The sequence below is a fragment of the Anolis carolinensis genome, chromosome 5 (assembly GCF_035594765.1).
Source record: "Anolis carolinensis isolate JA03-04 chromosome 5, rAnoCar3.1.pri, whole genome shotgun sequence".
NCBI lineage: Eukaryota > Metazoa > Chordata > Lepidosauria > Squamata > Dactyloidae > Anolis > Anolis carolinensis.
In genome coordinates, this window is record NC_085845.1 from 102,181,851 (window position 1) to 102,205,752 (window position 23,902).

At 38.8% G+C, this 23,902-nt stretch overlaps 1 protein-coding gene across 11 annotated transcripts in view; it reads left to right on the plus strand.

The window, feature by feature from the left end:
• LOC100563080 (potassium voltage-gated channel subfamily A member 1) overlaps positions 1-23,347 on the plus strand; it is a 40,396-nt gene extending 17,049 nt beyond the window's left edge. For 3 of the 11 annotated variants that reach the window (XM_062982012.1, XM_062982015.1, XM_062982014.1), the window contains 2 exons: positions 832-1,008; positions 8,526-23,347. The gene's annotated coding sequence lies outside the window, so the exon portion shown is untranslated. The remainder of the gene's footprint in view (positions 1-831; positions 1,009-8,525) is intronic. The other 8 variants (XM_062982017.1, XM_062982018.1, XM_008111333.3 and 5 more) reach the window with 5 other exon arrangements.
• Positions 23,348-23,902: the final 555 nt, after the last annotated feature.

Sequence of the window (23,902 nt, forward strand, 5' to 3'; positions counted from 1 at the left end):
TAGGAGGAATGATCCATGCTCTTAGATGTCTCTATACTAGTGCACAGAGCATGAGAAAAAACAAGATAAGCTTGTTACTTTTAACAAGACAAAGCAAGTATAATATAATTGGCATCACTGGAAATCTGGTGGGATGAATCTCATGGTTACAATGTATTAATAGACTGTAGTATTAAGAGAAATAAACCAAACAAGCAAGGAGTAGCAAGGATGTTTGCATCTTTGGAGAGCTCCATGACTTAAATCCTGGAAGCAAGTGGGGAACATTTGGATAAACATTAAGACAGAGTGAAGCAGCAGTGATGTCATTGCCAGTGAGACAGCTTAGGTGATAGCTTCCTGGAACAGATGACCAGATGTTCAGAAAAGACATATGTAGTAGAAGATTTCAACTATATTATTATTTTATTTTGTTGACAATTTGTTTGTCTTAAAAGAGATTCAAAATAGACAACTATGTTGAAATATGTTGAAAACCAAATTCTTCTGTACATATAAAGTCCAACAAATCTCTCATTTCCCTTGTAGACAATGGCATCTTTCAGAAGGTGAAAGAGATAACAAGAGGACAAGCCAACTTAGATCTGATCCTAACCAAGAGTGATTAGCAGGTTAAAAGAGTGGAAGAATATCGACAAGCTAGAACATGTCTAGAGAAGGGAGACCAAAATGATGAGCGGTTTCAAAACCAAGTCCTATAAGGAATGGCTTAGGGAGCTGGGTGTGTTTAATTTGGAAAATAGAAGACTAAGCGGGGAATAGTAGCCATATTTAAATATTTGAGAAAATGTCACATTGAGGAGGGGATCAGCTTGTTTTCTGCTGCTCCAGGTACAACTCCCAGAAATCCCAGCCATCTTACCAGCTGTTAGGAATTGTGGGAGCTGGAAGTCCAAAACATCTGGAGGACCAAAGATTGAGGAACACTGCTCTAGAGCATATGAAGAAATGGATTCAAATTGCAGGAAAAGAGATTCCTCCTAAACTTTTAGGAAGGACTTCCTAATGGTAAGAGCTGTTTGGTGGTGGAATAGTCTGCCTCGAAATGTGGTAGAGTCTCCTTCTCTGGAGGTTTTTAACCAGAGACTGGATGGTCTCTTTTTTGGATTTTTTTTTTAATTTCCATAGAAAAAGTTAGAATAAGGAAATGATAGGACTGCCTCATGAGAAAGATGGTAAAATGCTAACAGTTCAGAGAGAAGGCAGAACTATTTAACTTTTTATGTATATCAGTCTCCTCCCAAAAGGAAAGCAGTGCTCAATCAGAGAAAAATGGAGCAGATGATGTAGGGGAAATGCAGCACAGAATAGATACAGAAGGCATTTATTAATACAGGGCTAATCTAAATTAATTCATATGTCTCACATTTTCTGCTTTGAACTGGAATATATGGCAGTGTGGATTCAGATAACCCAGTTCAAAGCAGATATTGTGAGACTTTCTGCTTTGATATTCTGGGATATATGGCTGTGTGGAAGCGCCCTACATTGAAATAACTTCCAGAAGTAATCTCAGAACCACTGGTAATAAACTTTCACCAGTTGAATATGCTGTTTTTAATTAGAGACTAAATGATTATCCTTAAGAAGACCTTTGAGTGTGCATTCCTGCATGGCAGGAAGCTAGACTAAATAGCCCTTGTGGTCTGTGCCAACTCTATGATTCTATGAATTGCTGGAGAACAGGAGAAATCCTGTTGGATGGAGGAGTGTAAATGTTATTCCCATATTTAAAAAATAGAAAAAAAAGAAGACCCAAACAATTACCATCCAGTTGGCATGACATCAATACCAGGAAGGATTCTAAAGCAGACCATTAAACAATTTGTAAGCATTTAGAAAGGATCACTAAAATCAACATGGGTCATGCCATGCTAATCTTACCTCTTTCTTCTTTTTCTTTTTGATAGAGTAATAAGCTTAGTAGATGAAGGGAATCCTGTGATATTTTGATTTCAGGAAGGCCTTTGACTTGATACTCTAGTTCAGGGGTCCCCAAACTTTTTAAACGGGGGGCCAGTTCACAATCCTTCGGACCGTTGGAGGGCCGGACTATAGTTGGCCACCGAGCAATAAATAATAATAAATAATAAATAATAATAATAAAAAAGAGGATTGGCAGAGACCCTTTGGGCCATTGAGTCCAATCCCCTTCTGCCTTTGTGCACCAAAAGCACAAGCATAGCACCCCTAACAGATGGCCACCCAGCCTCAATGTTAATAATAATAATAATAATAATAATAATAATAATAATAATAATAATAATACAGGGTTTTGGAACACAATACTCCTGACCTCACAATCATGTTAAAAAACAAAGTATGGATTGTCGATGTTGCAGTCCCAGGTGACAGTAGGATTGAGGAAAAACAACTGGAAAAGCTGACACGATATGAGGATTTAAAGATCGAATTACAAAGACTCTGGCACAAGCCAGTCAAGGTGGTCCCAGTGGTGATCGACACACTGGGTGCAGTGCCTAAAGACCTTGGCTTGCACTTAAACATAATCAGCGCTGACACGATCCCCACCTGCCAGCTGCAGAAGGCCACCTTATTGGGATCTGCGCCGATACATCACACAGTCCTAGACACTTGGGAAGTGTCCGATGTGTGATCCAATACAACAGCCAGCAGAGTATCTGCTGTGGATTCATCTTGTTGTATTTCAAATAATAATAATAATAATAATAATAATAATAATAATAATAATAATAATAATAATAATGGTTGTAAGAGAAGAAGAGACCCCTTGGGTCATTTAGCCCAACCCCCTTCTGCCCTTGTGACATGGGGGTCGGATAAATGGCTTTGATGGGCCGCATCCGGCCCCTGGGCCTTAGTTTGGGGACCCCTGCTCTAGTTTAAAAGCCAGTAAAATGTGGATTAGAAACAATGTTACTGTATTTGGTGGATTTGTAACAGGTTACCTATCTTAGCCCAAAAGGTACCAATGGCTCCTCTTCATCCTGGAGAGAAGTAACTAGTGAGATGTCAAGTTTTGTAATAAGAAGGATATTTAAAAGCTAGAACATGCCTAGAAGTGGGCAATCAAAATTGTAAAAAGTCTGGAAATCATGCCATATGAGGTGCAGCTTAAAGAGCTGGATATGTTTAACAGGGAGAAGGTTAAGAGGGAATAAGATAGTTATTAGTTATGTTTCAATAGTTGTAAGGATGTTGTATTGAAGATGGAGGAAGCTTGTTTTATGTTACTCCAGAGACTGTGGACTCAGATAATTCAATTCAAAGCAGATATTGTGGAATATCTGCCTTGATATTCTGGGTTATATGGCTGTATGGAAGGGCCCTAGGACACAGAGCAAAATTCAAATTACAAAGAAAGAAATTCCACATGAATATTAGGAAGAACTTCCTGAAAGTAAAAGCTGTTTCACAGTGGAATACACTATCTGGGAGTGGAGTCGAGTGGTGTCTCCTTCTCTGGAGGTTTTTAAACAGAAGCTGGATGGTCATCTCTTAAGAGTGCTTTGCTGTTGTATTCCACAAGACAGTATGGGCTTGGACTGGATGGCCTTGGGCGTATCTTCTATTAGTCTCTCTTCTTCTTACCCTCATGTTGAGTTTCTGGACTAGGATATTGTCAAAATTAGATCCGCTGTAGAACTCTACAGTTGTGATATGATGTTCAGATACTAAAATATAGTGGTTAGTTTGAAGATTTTTTTTTATTTCATTTTCAGTGTTCTGGAGCTGTAAAACCTAGATCTTTTTTCATCTTCCTTTTGTGTAAATGAATGATCCCTTATATTGAATGAGATGTAATGCAAGTTGTTGTCCTTTGAATGAATTAAAAGTTTTCTTGCACTTTGATTTGAGGAATTTTGTCATTTTAGAATGCTTCAAATGTTTGTTACAAGTTGTTGAAAAAAATGAAGTGAAAGTGGCTACATCATCATTATCATCCATTGTCTTTGTCATCATTATCATCATGATAGTAGTAATAAACATTGTACAGCAATTATGGGAATCATATATATCTCCAGATGTTGTTGAACTTCAGGAACAAGTTGCCATAGACAGCATAGCCAATTATGATTAATACTGGGAGCTACAATCCGGCTGTTATCTGGATGACAGTGTGATTCCCATCTACTCCATTATAGTATGGAATTATACTATAATACTGAAATTATAATAACCATCACCATAATTATTCCACCTTCCTCCAATGATTACAGTCAACATATCTTAACAGCATATTTAAAAACCATTCAGATTAAAATTGCAATCAGTCCTCCATATCCATAAATTCCCCATAGTCTTGATAGAGTTCCCACACTGAGTTGTGGTAAGTCAACCCAGGTTCTTTTTTGGGGGGGTGGGGAGTTAACTAACATTTTTAGATGTATACATGTATATATGGGGTATCCAAAAGCAAAACTTGATTTTGCCATTTTACATAAGCGACGCTATGGTACTGTGTCATTTGGAAGATTGAGACCATTGCCAGTCCCCTAGAATAAAGAAAGATATCCAGCTATTACTAGTGATTCATCCCAGAATTTGCCAAATTAGTAGCACCATTTATGGAGTCTATCAGGGACAAAGACCTCTTGTTTACCAAGGTCTGGTGTCATCATTTGGAGGGGGGCCTGAATCCAGTGGAGGCATATACTGCTCAGCAGATCCTTCAGAGGTTGAACCAAAGACAAATACAGTAGACTCTGTTCTTTTCATGGTTCAACTTTAAGAAGGGAAAAAAGGATGACCCAAACAATTACTGTCCAATCAGCCTCACGTCAATACTAGGCAAGATTCTGGAAAAGATTGTTAAGGAAGTGGTCTGCTAACACTTAGAAATGAATGCGGTCATCGCTAATAGTCTGATTTCTTTTTTCGATAGAGTTACAAGCTGGGTAGATGCAGGGAATGCCGTGGATGTAGCATATCTGGATTTCAGTAAGGCCTTCGACAAAGTTCCCCATGACCTTCTGGCAAACAAGCTAGTCAAATGTGAGCTAGGCAAATCTATGGTTAGACAGCCAGATAATCTTTCCCAGAAAGGAAAAGAGAGTTAAAGGATAGTGCTTTAACCCGAATACTTTGCAGCCATCCACACACTCGCTACACTGTTGGAATAAATCCAGAAGCAGTAATGGTGTGATGCTTTCATTCAGGGCCATAGCCAAGACCTGAAGCCAACAGCAGTTCACCATGTAATTTCCCCAAACTCTTTACCTGATCTCTCATCCACATATACCAGTTCAAGTAGCTCCATATGCCCACCAAGCCAAGGGCCAACCTTTCAAAGTAAACATGCAGCCTTTACCAATCCCAAGATCTTGAACTTAATTGACTTTGTAACAGATCTACCCAAATCAGATGAAGTGCCCTCCATTTTCATTGTAGTGGACTTGTTTATGAGGATGCCTCCCTTCATACCCTTTTTGTGGATTCCCACAGCTAAGGATATTGTTCAGCTGTTTTTCTGGAAGGTCGTCCAGCTCCATGGTCTTCCCAAGAAAACCTCTGTTCATTGCACGCTTCCCACAAAGTATCCTACAACAACTGGACATCAGACTTCACCTCTGATCTGCACATCATCCTCAAATGGATGGTCAGACAAAACTGACCAATGCCACCTTTGATGTTTCACAAACTTCAAGCACGACAGCTGGGTTGTGTCAAAGCACTAGCTGAATTTGGATACAATAATCCCTTGCATACATCCACCCTGCAAACTCCACAGTCTTAACCAGCTACAAATACTACCCAGTCCTGTTCTGCATCATTGTCCAATGACAATGCACGCAGACCAATAGGCACCTATGGACTTACCCTCAACATGGGCAACAAGAACATTTGCGTAAACACCATACCTACCAGAAGCTAGAAGCACAGATGAATTCTGTTACAATTATTTTGCAGATGCCTATGTCCCTTCACACCTGATCTTCCATTGTACCTTGTTGGTCCTTGCTGAACCACTGGACCCTCACTAAGGCTCTGCAGTTCCCCCATCTATCTTGATGGAGACGTGGAATACAAAGTCATGTGGTAGTGGACTCCTGCAATCAATGAGACCACTTCCAGTACATTATAGATAGAGTGTGGTACAGACCTGAGGAATAGTCTTGGGAGAATGCCTAATCTCATTGTTTTCTCCAAAAGGGCTTTGGAGTTTGGCTGTACTACCTGCTTTATGTTGGACTACTCATTTGCTCCAGCTACACAGACCCTGACAGTGTTTGCCATATCAAAGAATTCTAGCTGGTCTGAGCAGATTGGAGAAACCGAGCTCCAGGGTACTTGAAAGGTGATACCAAAACAATTTTTGGTTTCCCTTTTCTCTGTTTTATGAATCCAGGAGAGTAAGGCCATTCATGTCAAAGGCCTTGACATGACAAGGGCCACACCATTGACCAGTTCATTTCTATTGGTTAAGATGTAATCCAAAATTGTCAGTCTTCCTTGCCTATTCTGGCATCAGTCTGCAAGGGAAGTGTGGAATCATAGAATCTTAGGATTGAAGGGACCATAAGGACTGTTTAGTTCTTGTCATACAGAAATATACAACTGAAGCACCCTTGAAAGATGCCAATGTAATCTTTATTTAAAGATTCTCATAGATGTATAGAGTTGACCATCATAAAGGCTCTCTAATCCACTTATACAGCTGTTACATTAAAAAAAAACCTTACTAATGTTTAGGCAGAATACCTTCGGCTCATGTAAATACATTGAAGTAGCAAGAACAAAAAAAAGTTTCATATTTTGCACTATAGCCTTCAGATACTCAAAGGGAACTTCCATGTCACTTCTCATTTTTTTCTTCAAGATACACATACCCAGCTCCTTCAGTTGTTTTTCATGAGCCCAGTCTCCAGAACTTTCGTCATTGTGGTTTGTATTCTCTGGACACATTCCAACTTGTTAATGTTCTTCTTGGTGCCAGAACTGGATGCACTATTAGAAGTGAGGTCTGACCAAAGCAGAGTGGGGCCACTATTTCTTTTGATCATGATACTATATTTCAGTTGATTCAGCACAGAATTGCATTGGCTTCTCTGACTGTTGTGTCATACTATTGACTCGCATTTAGCTTATGGTCTGCTAAGATCCCTAGATCCTTACCATATGTACTACTTTGAAGCTAGGTGTCACCCATGTTAATGTGTGTTTCATTTTTACAACCTAGATGTAATATCTTACATTTCATCCCTATTGAAATTCATTTTGTTACTTTAAACCAGATTCTTCGATCTGTCAAGGTCATTTTGAATTCTGTTCCTGTCTTTTCGAGTGTTAGTGACTCCCCATAATTAAGCATCATTTGTAAATTTGATAAGCATGCCTCTGTTCTATTGTATAGAGGACTCTTGGTATACCCTGGGGGTTGTTTCCAGGATCTCTGTTGATACCAGAATCTGTAAATGCTGGTGTTCCATTATATACAGTGGTGTAGTAAAATAACACCATTGCTTACTGGATTAAAAAATAAAATGTCAAGTCATGAATGCAGAATCCATGGATTTGTAGGGCCAACTGTATAATTCATTTATAAAGATGTTAAACAATAAAGGGTCCAGAACAGAACGCCATTCTTTAGTTCCTTCCAGGATTAAGCGTTGCCCTACCATTTCCTTGTTCTTTTTCTTGCTCCAAACATAGCCCCAACTTCTGCAACCTTTTTAACCTTTCAAATGAGCCTGAGCTGATTCTGATGAATTATTGGATGTTAACCTCTTGGCGGAGCTTTACCTCTGCCATGTATCAGGGTTTTATACCACTACTGCAGTATTACATAGTAGTATCAGTAGTATCATTACTACTGTCTTGATCTGCCCCAAAAGTAATGAGAATGATTTTTTGTTAAATCATGTATTTTTTTCAACTAGAAACCTGCACCACTGGTGAATGGTGGTGATTTCAATTCCCACATATGTAAGTAATGTTGCCCAGCCTTCAGGTTTTTCATGTTCTAGGGAGGCTCCTAACTCCTGAGTAGCATATAGAATTGACTTGATATGGAAGCACACTCGCCTGTTCCTGATTGAGCTATGGACAAATAATCTGTTGTAGCCCAGCCTGAGATTGGGCCCATTCAGCTAGTAATTGTCCCTGCACCTGCTTTGCCAGAGGAGTCTGAGTTTGGGCCTGAGATACAACCAGAACCTGATATTCAGTCAGAGTTTGTTCCAGGGGATTCTGGGACCAGAGACAGAATGGTTGCAAGCAGGCATTGTGAACCACATTCCTTCCAGCAGCATTCCTCCCAGCAGTCAAAGTCAGATTTCCAGGTGCCAGATGGACATTCTAGTTTAGAGGAGGATAATGAGTTTGACAGGAAGGCAGGGATAACTCATTGGAGGAGGGAACGAGAATGTCTCCGGAGAAGCAGACAGTTGCTTTTGAAACAGTCTAATGAGTAGTTTTCTCATGAGAGAAAGACCTTGCATTTACCTTAAAATGCCTTGCTTTCTTTGCCACAGCCAGAGGTGATAACATTGCTTATTCAATAAAGAAGGTTCTTTGCTCTGTGTTCCTGTGTATTCCTACAGCCGTGTATCCTGCTTCAAGTTCCAGCCTTGCCTTGGCCTGTGAATCCACTTGGATATTCCAGTGACTTTGCCATTTTGTTTTTATTCCAGTGGAGACCCTTGCCTTGTGTTTCATCATTGACTTTATACCTTGGAGTTAATCCTGCACTCTAGTCTTGTCTTCCTGTGGTTATCCTTGATTCATGCCTTGGAAATAATCCTGTTTGGACTATTCTTGATATCTCTTGGGACTTACTTTGATATCGAGTTTTGGACTATGCTCTTTGAGTGGTTTTTATAGATTTCATGAACTTCAAGTACCTTGCTCTTGTGGATTTGAACCTATTTACTGACTCTGAACTTTATTTTGCTTTTGCTTGCATATAACTTTCAATAAACAACTTGCTTACTTATATTCTGGGGCTCCAGTGTGGTTTTGAGGTGCCTACGTACCCTAGGGGTGCAACACAGTCATTCAGATAGCGAACTCTGTAACCCAGATCTGAAATGGATAGCTCACTTGAAAAAGGTGTTAAATTTCTCTAAAGTGGAAGAAGATATGGAACACCCCCTTGGTATTGCTCAGCCCATATATTCACCACCACAAATGAAATGCCCAGTAGCTCAAAAATCAGCTGGATGTACAGACAGCAGTCCAAATGCTGATTTAATATCACATTTTGCTAATTCCGCCCCTGACCTCTGGTTCCAAACTAACCATATTGGCAGTATATAAGGATGTATTTACGGAGTCATCTTTAAGATGTGATAAATATTCTTTGAGTTTCCTTTCCACTATATTTTCATTATGTAAGATAGACTTGTCCAATCTTCAGTTAAAGGAGGCTTGCCTCCCCTTTATTCTAAGTATTATAGGGTTATGATCTGTAAAAGTCCTCAGCAGAGTTTCTATTTTAACAGTTCTATTTGTCAAAGATTTTGAAGGTCAAAACATGTCTGTCCTCAAACTGATGTTATGCCTTGCTGCTATGCCTTTTGGGTTTTTTTCAAATGTATTTCATGGCTTCATCATATATAAGGCCCCCATCTACACTGCTGTATAATGAAATACGTTTTATTTGTCTTTTATTGTGATTTGTTTTTTACTATTGAATGTTATAGACTATTTATCTTTATTGTTTAATGTATTCTTTATTTTTCTAGCACTGAATGTTTGTCTTTTATGTTGTAAGCCGCGTTGAGTCCCCATAGGAAGATGGGGCGGGATATAAATGAAGTTTGATTGATTTGACTGAATACAGTTTCAGAATCCAGATTAACTGCATTGAGCTGGATTAAATAGCAATGTGGACTCCTATAATCCAGTCCAATGCAGTTAATCTAGATTCTGGAACTGCATTATATGGCAGTGTAGATCCAGCCTAAATCGTCATTTATGAATAACTCCCAGATTTGTGGCATGAATCCGCAGCACTATTTTTTCTTTGAAATTCAGTTTGGACTCCCTCATATCAGTACAAGTGATCTATAAAAATTCACAGGTGTAATTGATTATTTTACATCTATTTTACATCACTCCTTTCTTCTTTTTATCAACAGCTCCCACATATTTTTTTTCCTATTCAAAGGTAGTATAGAAAGTTTCTATCCAAATGCTTTATATGATTTTCTTGTAGACACATTCTATCTTGCTTTTCTTTCAAAAGATTGTGGAAAGTGTTTTTACTTTTGCAAGGTCTACTTCAATCCTCATATATTCCATGTAATATTCTTTACATCCATTTCTAATCACCAATATCCTTTCATAGCCTTAGCATCTTTGGTCTTTTCCTTCTCATTCTCCTTTGCCAATCTTTTTTTTCTTTTTCATAAAATGTCAGTTTGTCCAGATCTTTTTTTAATCTACTTGAAAATTCTTTAGCATTCACAATGGAGTTAAGACTGTATGTTCTTTGTTCGAACAATAGTGATATACCTTCCATCTTTTCCCAGCTAAATGACATTCCCTTTTGCTGCAACCTGTCAAAAACATGCCATTTTTCCTTTTCTTCTAAATTTCCATTGGGATATCTTTCAGCATATTCACCTCCTCATCACCCACCTTTGTTCTTTGTTTTAAAAATTCTGCAATACTAATTCATGATTAGGCTTCTGGAAAAGGTGAAGAATAAAATCACATGGAAGCTTTTTCTGTGTTGCAATTCTAGAATTCACCCTGAAAATTCTGTTTCGTGCTTCATTTCTTCCTCAAAAAAATTACAAACATATTGTTATTTCTCATCAGTTGTCTTCTTGAACCCACTGAAAGAACAACAAAATTTCCTTTCCCTTGTCTTCAGAAGTACAATGGAATCAACTCTCTCTCTCATTCTTTCTTATGTTGTTTATGTTCCAGCCTATCAGTTTGTTCTTTTAACTGTTGTGTTCTTTGAGCTATCTTTTTAACCTCTGTGGAATGATTCAACTCTTTAATGTCTTCTCTAACTTCTTTACATTTTCCTTAAATTCTTCTTGATGTCTGCCTTCATTCTTGTCACCTGATTTTAAGAGCTTGAAATTCTTCCATTCTTTTTTGTTTGGAGTTCACGGCAGTTATTTTTTTTTTTCTATAGCTTACATTTTCCTTCTCTAACTTACGGTACTAGATCTCGATCTAGTTGCATTTTAAATAATTCATTTAACATAGGAAAAATATAATCCAGCCAAAATAATAGAGAAAAATATTGAAGCCCCAACTTCTCCATTTAGTTCAATCCAAATTCAGTCAAAAACAAGGTGAGGAAAGTGGCAGTTTGTTCCAATTTTCAAAAGGCAAAATGAAAGAAATGGGGGATATGTAGAAAAGATATTTATTAATCTTCCCAAAGTAGCTTGCTCTGTCCAGTTCTAGTCAGAAATGTAGACACGATATTTTTTTCCCCAAAGGTTTTATTTCCCCTACTTTTAATAATATTAATAACAGCCTTCTTCATTAGTTTTACTTTTGAAGCTTGTTTTTTCTTGCCTTACCTCCATGACTATAGTTAGCTTTGTAAGGTTTTTTTTTTTTAACTTACTCATTTTTAGATGCAGTTAAGAGAACAAATGAGAGGAGTAAACTGTGTCTCAGCTGTGTAAGGGTTTCCATGACACTAAGCTGGCAAGCAGCAGCTTGGTTGCAATGAGCCAAGATCGCAATCTGGGTCCCTCTGTATTGCCTGTTCGTTGCCTCTATTTTGGCTTTTCTTGCATTCGCTCCATCACATGTAGTTGATTCTTCTCTCCCCCCCCCCCCCCCCCTTTGCTTGTCTCTGGTTTCCCAGTTGCTGCAAAAAGCCTGGGCGAGTGGATGTGGGAATGAGACTGTGTGTCATTCTGGCAACCTGAAAGTCTCAAACGCCCATTTCTGCTCACAATACAAAAGGCAACATTGTTCCCCAAATTTTCTCTGGCGTTTCATTTTTCTATTCAAACTAGTTAATTTCTAAATCATTAAAATGTGGCAGGATCTCCCCACCAAACTGTTCCTTGAAGATCTTTTCCAATCTTGTTATTTGCCTCATTTTAAAAATGGGAGAAATGTTATTTTCTACAGCTTCTGTAGCCACATTCAGTTCTTCATTTGGTGAGTACTGTTGATATGGACAAGCTGCTGGGACAAGTAGGGAGGACAACCTGCTTTCTTGATGCAATTCGATCTCAAATACAACATATTATCAATGCATCCCTCAGGGAGGGGAACTGTCCATCCTGTTTAAAAGAAGCAGTAGTTAGACCTGCTGAAAAAGCCCTCCCTGGATTCTCTGGACCTTAATAATTACAGACCACTGCCTAACCCTTTTTTGGACAAGATGATTGAGGAGGCAGTTGCTTTCCAAATCCAGGCAGTCTTGAATGACATGCGCTTCCTTGACCTATTTCTGGCTTCAGAGCAGGGAACAGAGTTGAGTCACCTTATGGTCACCTTAGAGGATGATTTCAGTCTTAACACTGACAGGGGGAGTTTGTCCGTGTTGATGCTTTTTGATCTCTAAGTGGCATTCAAAACCATCAACCATGGTATCTTTCTGGACTCCCTGGGGCTTTGGGAATCAGAGGCACTGTGTTGCGGTGATTCCAGTTGTATCTCTCAGGCAGATTCTAGATGATAGTGCTTGGGGATAGCTGCTCCTCAAAACGGAGTTGCCATTCTTTCCCCAATACTTTTTAACATTTATAGAAGAGTCCCGCTTATCCGACTTCTGCTTATCTGACACACCGTATTATCTGATGCTCGCCCTTGTTTGCTCACTCTTTCACTCACTCACCGAGCTGGGTCCTTGTTCTGCCCTTCCTGCTGGGACCAATCGGTGAGTGAGCCAGCGAGCAAGGAAGGGCAAGCGGACGGGCAGCAAAGGAGGAGGATAAGGGAGGCCACCACCAAGAACAAGGTAAGTATGCTGTCTTCTTCAAGCCCTGATGCCGACTCCCGCAAGCTCTCCCTCTCTCCCTCCTTCCACCTCCTGGCCTGCCTGGACCACTGACCATTGCGCCCAGCGAGGAAAACCAGCTGGTCCCCAAAGAGGTTAGCAGGCGGGCCCGAGGCCCAAGGGCGCCAGAGGCGAAAGGTACAGGGTATCGAGGGCAAGGAGGGAAAGAGGAAAGTCTTGGATGGGCAGGCACACTCTTTCCCTCCCTCCTTCCCTCGCTTGGGAGCTGCACTGCCTCCACCACTTGTTCTCTTCCTCCTCCTCCTCCTCTCCCTCGATAGTCAGCCTGCCGAGGGAGAAGAGGAGGAGGATCACCAGGAGAAGCGGCGGGGGAAGCCTGGAAGCCTTGCTTGGAGGCTGCACTGCCAATTTTCAAAACTCTCTTGAGAGTAACTCCCAACTGATTAATTTCCAATCTCAGCTGCTTTAATTAATTCAGAAGCCCTTGGTTCTGGTCAATCAAATCACTGATTGCTCCATTTGACTAATGTCAAAATAATACGAAGCAAAAAAACCCCTCTACTTTGAAACTATAGTTTACCACTGGGTGTCAGTGTTCTCAACCAATCTTGCTTGAATTCAATAGTAATTAACCTGTAAGTGCAGATTTGTCAGTTCACTGCTTTGTACTTCAGTGACTTTGCTATTATCAGGCAAAAGTAATACCGGTAATAATAATAATAATAATAATAATAATAATAATAATAATAATAATAATAACAACAACAACAACAACAACAACAACTACAACTTTATTTTTATGACCTGTCTCCATCTCCCCGAAGAGACTCGGAGCTGCTCACATGGAGACCAAGCCCAGAGATGAAAACAAATAAAAGTTAAAACACAACAACAACATAATTAAACAGTAAACAGTAAAATAAACATCATAAAATACATCAGCAAATATCAAAATTACAAGGGAGGAGCAGGCATGTCAAAACGCAGGACAAAAATGAGTAGGAATAAAGTGCTGGCGATCTGGGCAATAAACAGTTATGACTGAGAAGCAATACATTATGACTGAGCTGTTCAAAAGTACGTTGGAACATCCATGTCTTCAAATCTTTGTGGAAAGTGGACAGGGTGGTCTGATCTCCCTGGGGAGAGAGTTCGTGGGGCCACCAGTGAGAAGGCTCTCCCCCTCATCCCCACCAACCGTATTTATGACGGGGGTGGGAGCGAGAGAAGGACCTCCTCAGAAGATCTAAGAGCCTGTGCTGGTTTGTAGTGGGAGATATGATTGCGAAGATAAGTAGAGGGCAGCCAGTGGAGCTGCTTCAGAAGAGGCATTGTGCACTCCCTGTAGATAGTTCCTGTTAACAACCTGGCTGCTGATCTTTGCACCAATTGCAGTATCCAGGCCGTCTTCAAAAGAAGTCCCATGTAGAGCGCATTGCAGTAATCCAATCTAGATGTAACCAAGGCATGGACCACCATGGCCAAGTCAGACTTCTCTAAAAATTAAACAGACTCCTCCCCTCAGGCTTATATTTAAGTAATTCTTAATTTTCGAAATCTTTTTCCAGTTCTTCCAGAAACAATCTACGCCCAATCTCATTAATTTTAAACCTATCCACGTTAACAGTGCTGGTTCTCATATCAGATAACATAGTCCATCAGCAATTTACTTACTGTTCAGTTAGAAACATTCTTAAGATGTTCAGAAAGTTAAAATTGGGAAGTTAAGATAACTGAATGCACAAAGACTTCTCAATTTTAACTTTCTGAACAGTAAGTAAGTCTTCAGTGTCCATATATGGTGGGGCAGGATGGTTCTGTATTGGTTCCCGCTGTTCCACCTGCTCCTCTGTTCCACAGTGTGCAACAGGAATTTGGACACTTGTGTGTGTTCTCCTGAACCTTCCATACCAGGGAGGCAGTTTATGCCAGCTGATCTCCCCTCAAGTCAACAATTGCCAGGTCTAGCACCTCTCCCTAAGCAGAGCAGCTAAGGGATGCAGCAACATGGTGACATCTCAACTCGGAGGTCCCCATTAAGAATGTTGAATTTTCCCTCCTTTAACTTAACCATTAGACCTAGGTATGAAGCAGTGAGCCATCCTCTTTGTGGTAGCCCTTGAGATATTTAAAAAGTGCAGTCCTGTTATCCTTCAGTCTTCTCTTCAGCAGGCTGAACATACGCAGCTCCAGTCTGGCTTGAAGTCATTGTTGTTTCTCTCCCCTTTAGCTTTTACCCAAATGCTCTCAGCTTGTTTTCCACATTTTACCTCTTGTATTTCCCCACAACTATCTATGATACATAAGCCTATTGTCCATCCTTCACTGCTTGATCCATTTTTTAATGAGTTGTCCAGTGGATCATCCATATCAACTGATTCTATAGCGAAACATTCACTCATTAATTGATTTATAATATATCCCCCTCCCCCTGCAAAATTCCAGAAAGCAAAGCTTGGTCCGTGTTAATCTTTCATTACTACAGTTCAATCATGATCATGCTACTAGATTTTGCTAGTGTCTGTTCAGTTATGTTTGTCTTTCTATGTTAAAATTTATTTTGGTCTTCTTTCCCAAACTTTACTAATTGATGTATAGATATCTGAGACCATGGGTCTTTCTACCCACTACTGGATTCTTGTACTAGCTTTCCACTTCCATCTTTATAATTCAGACTATTGTCCTTAGCATTTGGCTTCCCTCTGGTTTCTGGAATATTCTGTCACTCCTTTAAATAACTTAATTCAGAATCCTTCTGATTACATTTGTGAGATGTCTAGTATATACATTCTTACCAACTTACATTTCATAATTGGAATGTCCAGAGAACAGTGACCAAAATAATAAAGTTTGGAAGCCAAACCCTATCAGAAGCAGCTTAAGAAGCTGTGTATGTTTTGCTTGAGGAAAAGAAAGCTGAGGTGGGACATGATAGCCATGTTTAAACATTTGGAAGGATGTCACATTTAGAAGGGGTCAGGGGACAAGCTTGTTTTTTTCCTACTCTAGAGCCTAAGACACAGAGAAATAGATTCAAATTGCAGAAAGAAGGATTCCATTTAAAAATTAGGAAGAACTTCCTGCTGTTTGACCCGGAAATAGGCTACCTCAGAGCGTAGTAGTGTTGCCTTCTCTAGAAATTTTAAAGCAAAGACTAGATGTCAAGAGTCAAGAGTGTTTTGACTGGATTTTCCTGCATGGCAGGGGGTTGGATTGGAGTGCTCTTGTGGTCTCTTCCAATTCTATGATTCTAACTGTTGTGAGATGAAATCCATCTCATGGCAGAAATTCTTCTTTGTGAAAGTGTAGACCATGGTCCTGGAAGCCAAATCTTTCCTGATTTGTTCAGAATTGATCTGTGGAGCCAGTTGTTCACTTCTACTATGTTTCTCTTGCTGCATCATTTGGGGTTATTTGCCAATACTAATTTTCTCTTCCTAATAACTAAGTTGAATGCCATTAACTGATCAGCATAACCTGTAAGTTGATGAATAACTACCACTAGCTCTCTATAGAGCTATAGCACTAGATCTTGGGGTGAGGCAAACAGGAGTGAGGTGAACAAATGAAACAAAAAGAGGTGTTTAGATGGGTGGGTAGGTGGGTGGTTAAGGAGGCCTAGATGTCTGTTCCATTCTCTACTAGAATTCAGATTTCAAAAAATGGATGGCGAGGAAGCTCATGCAGTCACCCGCAATAGCTGTGGGGTGTTTGTGTTCTTGCCTCACAGTGTGAGAAGTTATACTTGCAGCATGTGCTCTCTTTGGAAAAAAGGTCAACACTTTGAAGCCCATGGAAGAAGAAAAGGTGGACATGACAAAACAGACTTCTTGCGGGAGAATCACACAGAATCTCTGATGAGGTCACTTCCCAAACACAGGAGGTACACTTGGAGGAAATTTACGCATAATAGAAGGACCAAGAATCATTGGTGTGTGGGGTGGGGGTGCATGTCCTTGGTGTCTCTACACCAAAGACATGTACAAAACATAGAAATAAACAAGATGAGCTTGAACTCATAAGCAAATATTATGTAATTGACATCTCTGAAACTTGTGAGATGAGTCCAGTGATTAAAATATAGTAATAGAGTCTTATAACCTATTTCTGAAAAATAACCAAACAGGAAAGGAGGAGGATTGGTATTGTATATCAACTATGTTTACACCTGTGAAGAGGTTCATGATATAAAACCTGGAAGCCAGGTAGAGAGTGCCTGGGTAAAAATGAAGTGGAAAAGGAACAACAGAGAAGTAATTATGGGGATCTACTACAGATCTCCAAGCCAGACTGAGGACTTAGATGATGTCTTTCAAGAACACATTACCACACATTCAGAAAGGAGAAATGTAGTAGTAATGGGGGATGTGAAGTATTCTGATATTTGTTAGAAGACAAACTTGGCAGCTGATTGAATGTAAGATGAGTGTTTAAGGAGGAAGGGATATCAGTTACAGACTAATAAAATCTTTATTAAGAGAAATCCATCATTGATAGCTAAGGTACTGAACCTATGCTCAACCTATGCTACATTCTAAGGAATGGAAGTGGAAAATTCCAGAAATTGAAAGGAAACGGAGAAAGAAGTGGAGAAAAGCACGAACCAGACGCAGCTTTCTTGACTGCAACTCTACATTTCCCAGGCTCAACCAGACCAGGGACAGTTCCTTGTTGTCATCCCTCATATCACAACTGTCTCCAGCCACAGTACTCCACCTCCTTTGCACTGGTATGAGCCAGAGCACCCATATACATGCTGGTACTCTGACTGCCATCAGCCAGAGCTCTCTTAGTACTGGAGTCCTCAGCCAAAGCAGTGAAGGCCAGGTAAGTGGCATGTTGTGACTGGGGACAGCTGCAACATGGGGGCAGGAGACACGTTCTACACAGCTGGGCATTAGGGACTCACTGCCACCTCTAAGGCAGCTAGGGTAGCCCTGACAGGACACAATGCAGACCCAATCCAGTGTCCCGGAAGGTTAAGAGGGAATATGATAGCCATGTTTAAATATTTAAAAGGATATCATATTGAAGCAGAACAAACTTATTTTCTGCTGCTCCAAAGACTAGGACATGGAGGGATGGTTCAAACTACAAGAAAAGAGATTCTACCAGATTTATTGTGAGGATAAATTTTGTGGAGAAAGTCAACCTTGCAATTACTGAAAAGTGGGATATTAATATAAGTAAAAAGTCGACAACTAAAAAGAAGACTATCAAAGAAGCATTTTTGGATGCTATTATTTTGGAACCTGCTCAGTCCGACAATCCATAATTATATCACTTTTGACCCTACTGTGGAAAAAGATGGAAGATTTTTTTACTCAGACCTCAAAGACTGTTCACACTTCAGGGAGTCTTTTGGGAAAGTGCTTTGGTTGGAAAACATACGTATTACTTGTCTGCTCAGAAAATGTCTTCTCTTCTCAAAACATAATTTTCTACACAGAAAACCCTATAGACAAGTAGTGTGAGTAGATTTTACAAATTGCTTAGACATGTAGTGTAGGAAACTTTTTAGTAAAGATCGTCTGATTTTACTTACAGCCGTCATTCCACTTGGTCATGTTTCCTAATTATTAAAAAAAAGTCATAGGGAAAAATGGATAAGAAATAAATCATCTTTGCTTTCTTACTGAGATCCTAACTTATGGTTGTCAGGCAATATGAGGACACAAATGCAGTACAGTATATTAATAGCCGTTTTTCTGGTTTTTGCCTAGTCAATTAAGCAGTACTTTCTGCCTACTGAATTTAAGGTTCCAACTCCCAGAACAGCAAGTTCATCAACTGTCAGAGTCCAGTTTCAGTAATTTATTTTAGGGCCCTTGAGCTATAGAACATATGTTTTCTTCAGCTAATTTGGGGGGGACATTGCTTCACCAAGGTGTAAAAACTCCATATTTGTCCTAGGTAATAGAGAATTTCTTGTTGCATCTGCCACCATTTTTTCTATAGATTATAATTGTTGAATTGGACAAGTATTGTTATTGTTGTCTATAATTATGCATGATGAAATTGCAAAAGTAAGCTCTAGTGCAGTTTCATTGGTACAACTGAAAAAGGATCAGTCTAGAACAGCAGTGTTTAGTGGTAACCTGAAGCGAACTAGTAGAGTATTAGCTTTCATGCTTGTTCAGAGCCTGTGATTAATATAGAACAAAGCAATTTTTACAGCTTCTCTCAGCTCAGCGTGCATAGGCAAGTTCGCCTACGTAAGAACAGTGAAGGTAAAATTGAATAGGTTGATCAGGACACCTCTCAACACCCTTTCTGGCACAGGACCCTTTTGTGCTGCACTGCTATTGTCATTAGATAACATTTTTCCATTGCTTTCTTCAAGGTTATCTGTATGCCTTTCATTCTGCTTTCAAACTGTCTGCTGTTATTTTCCCTTTTCCTGTGTTATGAACAAAAATAGTCAATTAAAATTTAGAGAAAGAAAACTTTGGAAGCTGAGTTTACGGGACCCACATGGAAAGAACTGAAAGACAAGCCACTAAACTGCCAGGGGTTGGATGCTGCATGGGCTCCCCATGGGATCTCAGAGGGCAGCCTATCACCATCATGCCCCCACTTCAATTTATTTATTTTTTCTTCATAATATTTTAGTGGAATCTCAGAGTTTGAGCCCATTGTTTCATTATGCCCTAATCTCGGAAGATGGAGCAAACAAGCTTGCTTCCTTTTCAATATGACATCCTTTCAAATATTTAAACATGGCTATCATGTTCCTTCTCTTCTCCAGACAAAACATACCCAGCTGCCAAAGCTGCTTATTTATTTTGTATACTTATGGCCTCAACATGAATAAACTACTACTACTTTAAGCCACCTTGTGTCCTATATTTTGAGAAAGGATATAAATCCTATAACCCACCATTCTTTTTGCTGTTAATTGCAATTGAATTGACTTTGACTTATGGTGACTATTAATGAGGGACATCAAAGGTACCCGGTCACCAACTGCCTCTTGCAAACTCAGGGCTGTGTCTACCTTGATTGAGTCTATTCACCTGTGATTAAGTCTTCCTTTGTTCCTACAGCCTGCTAACTTACCAAGTATTATTATCTTTTCTAGTGAATCATGCCTTCTCGTGATATCATCGGAGTATGACAGTTTCAATTTGACTTCTAAGCAGAGTTCGGCTTTATTTTCTCTAGGATCTATTCATTTGTTTTATTTTGTTTTTGGCAGTCCATGGTATCTGAAGAATTCCACTACTCCCAACATCACATTTTCCTGTTAGCTTTCTTCACTATGTATGCTCTCACAACTATACATAGAAATGAGAAGTACAGTGGCATGTGCAATCCTAACTTAAATATTCAATGATATATGTTTACATTTCAGGATCTTGCCTAGTTCCTTCATAGCTGTCCTTCAAATTCCTAGCAGGCTTCTGATTTTCTGATTGCAGTCTCCATTCTTATTAATAAAACGAAAAATCTTTAACTATTTCTGTATCTTCATCATCTGTTTTAATATAATGCAACTCATCTGTGGTCATTATGTTTGTGGTCAATTGTAATCTTGTCTTTTTACTATCTTTTTGAGTTTCTTCAGTGGGTGATCCAGTACTTTGCTATTCTCTGCTAGGAGTATGGTGTTATCTTCATGTCTCAAATTGCTGAACTTCCCTCAGTTTTCATTCTTGCTTCTTTATTTATTTATTTATTATTTCCAATATTTATATCCCGCCCTTCTTACCCGAAGGGATTCAGGACAGCTTACAACACTGGCACAATTAGATGCCTATACAAAATCAATCAACAATACATAAAATCAGTTAAAAACAATTAAAATACAATATAAAATTACAGTATATAAATCTTCTGTGTCTCTTCCTCCTTTCTATATGATATGCTCTGAATATATTGGTATATTAAGAGATAAAATGCAGTCTTGCTTGACCTTCTTTTCCATTAGAAATTATTTTTTCCTATTGTGTCCTGAGTATAGGTTATACAGCAGGATAATCAAATATTCTGGCATGCCCATTTCTTTGATCCATAGTGATCTACACAATCAAAGGAATGAGTGGAATACTAAATCCACTTTGCTGTTGCATTCGCCCAGCCTTAAGTAGTATTTGTCCTTAGGAAAACTAGTTCTGTCATGGAGTTGAAGAGCAACACCTTGAGAGTTTCTTCGCAATATCTCATATTGTACTTAACTGTAGAAAACAAATAATAATGCATGGGAAATAAATGAGATTGTCCTAGTATATAATTTAAAACAAATTCTAAATCACCCTAAATACCCCAAAGGTAGCCCCACTTTTGAATGTTGCTAAGAAAATTCTCTGAAAGTTCTGGGGTCACCATAAATCAACAAACAACTTGATGGCCTACACTGAACACACAGTGAACTTGGTGTTATTCCCAGATATTACACTATGTAACAAAATTTGGAAAAAAAATCTGTTCCTGGTTTGAAAGTGTTATTTCCCATTTAATTGTGCAGTACTTACTTTGAAAGTACTGTAGTTGTTATACTCCAGAAACTTTGTTTTTGTGGCTGTCACAAACTATGTTGAATTGATTGAAACTCTATGAGATATTGGTTGAAAAATCCAGCAAAATGTGCTGCAGGATGTCCCGCAAAACAACAAAGTTTTTGCAGTTTAATAAACTTTTTTCCAACAGCTCTCACAACCTCTGAGGATTCCTGCCATAGATGTGAGTGAAATGTCAGGAGAAAATGCTTCTGGAATATGGCCATACAGCCCAGAAAACTCACAGCAACCCAATTTAGTGGGCAGCAGAATTTAGTGGGGAAGGAGTTTCCAAGCTCATTTCTCGCTATGATAAGTGCCTAGATTTGAATGATGACTATTTGAGTGTGGCTTTCAACTGCATATGGTAAATGTTTTCTCCTAAACTTTGTTCATTTTTAATTCCAAAACGTAATGTACTTTCTGGATAGCCCTCGTAATTTGAGGACCTTCTGACTAAAATCTTAACAAATTAACCTCAGAGGTTGGATTTCAAGTCACAAGTTCTGATTCTGTGTCCAGATTTGAACAACATCTCTGCTTACTAAATATTTTTTAAACTTGAATTGAGAACACTGAATTTGACAGGAAAGAAATTGCTTTCAGGGTGAAAAGTAGGCAAAACAAATTACAATGAATTGTTTCTAAGTGGCGAGTGGGGCTATACATAACTTATTTATGAGTTGACTGAAGAGTGAATTTCATATTTGTACGGTATCTGTGACAAGCAGCAGTCTTTCTAGGTTAATCAGTTAAAGCTAAAGAGAAGACATCATGAATCATTCTCAGTCCAAAATAATGTGGTCAGGCTGTTGGGTGATGAAAAGTCATGTAACAGCAATTCATATCATCATGGATTGAAAGAATAAGATGAAAGTTGTTTTGGTTTCCTAAAATACATTGACATTCAAAATATTTGATAGTATTTTTTTCATTTTGACCTGCAGGTGGCAATAGTGTCCTGGAGATTCTTTTCCAAAGTTACTGCTTGACCAAGCACCTCGTATTTAATTCTTCCATGTATACATAGTTTTCTACACATGCTTCAAATGCTTCCCTTTTCTTTTTAAAAAGATCTCTTCAAAAATCATTATACTCTCAGAAATGTTGAAAGTGGAGTTGTATTCGTTGGGACTTGTGGAAGACCAGATGGGGAAGTATTGGGAAACTACTACGATATAAAGCCACAGAAACAATATTATTGTACGTTCAGATGTAGAAATATACAATCATACCAACAAATGAAGAATGGGTATTGAAACTGAGACTTTGTGGAAATTGACAAATTAACAATGTTTTTTTCTGACCTTTGTAGAAGTCTGGTAATTTATGTATTTATTTATTTTGCAGAGTAAAGAGAACAATATGTTGACAGTAGTTTCAGATAAATCAGTAAATTGGTTTAAGCACTAGAAGTGCATGAATGATAATTAAGTTTAAAGAAGCTGTTTTGCTTAGTTTTATATATTACTGTATTTACTAGTTTCTAATGCTCACTTTTTGGACTAAATTACCTTCCCAAAATCAGATTTGTATAATATGGTAAATCCTTTTTTGGGTTTCAGGATTTTAAAAATTGAGGCATGCATTAGATTCGATGGTGCATTAGATTCTAGGAAATGTGGTATTTTATAGGAAAGTTGGAAGTCAAATATATTGTATATAGACATCTTTTCTTTTTCTTGCTTTTCTTATTTCTAAACTGTTTCTTACTGTATTAAACTTTTTCTTAACAGCATTGTCGAAGGCTTTCACAGACAGTATCACTGGAGAGTTGTGTGGTTTCCGGGGTATATGGCCATGTTCTAGCAGCATTTTTCCTTGACGTTTTGCCTGCATCTGTAGCTGGAGAGGATTTCTTAGTGTGATTCTCTTTTTATATTAACTCATTTTTACTTCTGCATTATTCTTTTTTTGCGGTATATTTTATTGTATTTGTACATCTCTAAAATAAATATTAATTATAATTATGTTATTATGTTTATTTATGCCCTGCTTTTTTCCCTCCACAAAGGAGACTCAAAGTGGATTATATGGATTATACTTCCTTTTCACTTTCTGATGTCCTAATTCTCTAAGATCTCATCTACGCTGACCATTTATTGCAGCTTCAAGTCAACTTGAAATTGTGGCCACCACAAAATACATACTGCCAATGTGTGCTGCAACATAGGTCCGAGGCAAGTAAAGCGCATTAAACAAAGTTGCAGGAAAGTCTGAATTAAGCCTCTTAATGCACATCAGTGAACCCCAAATGTAAACCACATTGCACAGCAAAATAAGCACATTGCATAACAAAATAGCAACAAAAAACAAGGTGCATTGTAGAAACTCGCCCTTGCTGAAGCACTTTGTAGAATTCAGATTGTAGGGGTGAGGGGGCTGCCGAAAATGCTGCAAGGGCCTAGCTGGCTAAAAGAGCTAATTGAAAGTCCTGAAAGATCTGTTAAGATTTTAAGATCTGGTCCTAGCAAAACCCTCCAGAGAGGTATGACTTACTACCTTTACTCATGCCACTTTCCCTTTTTTC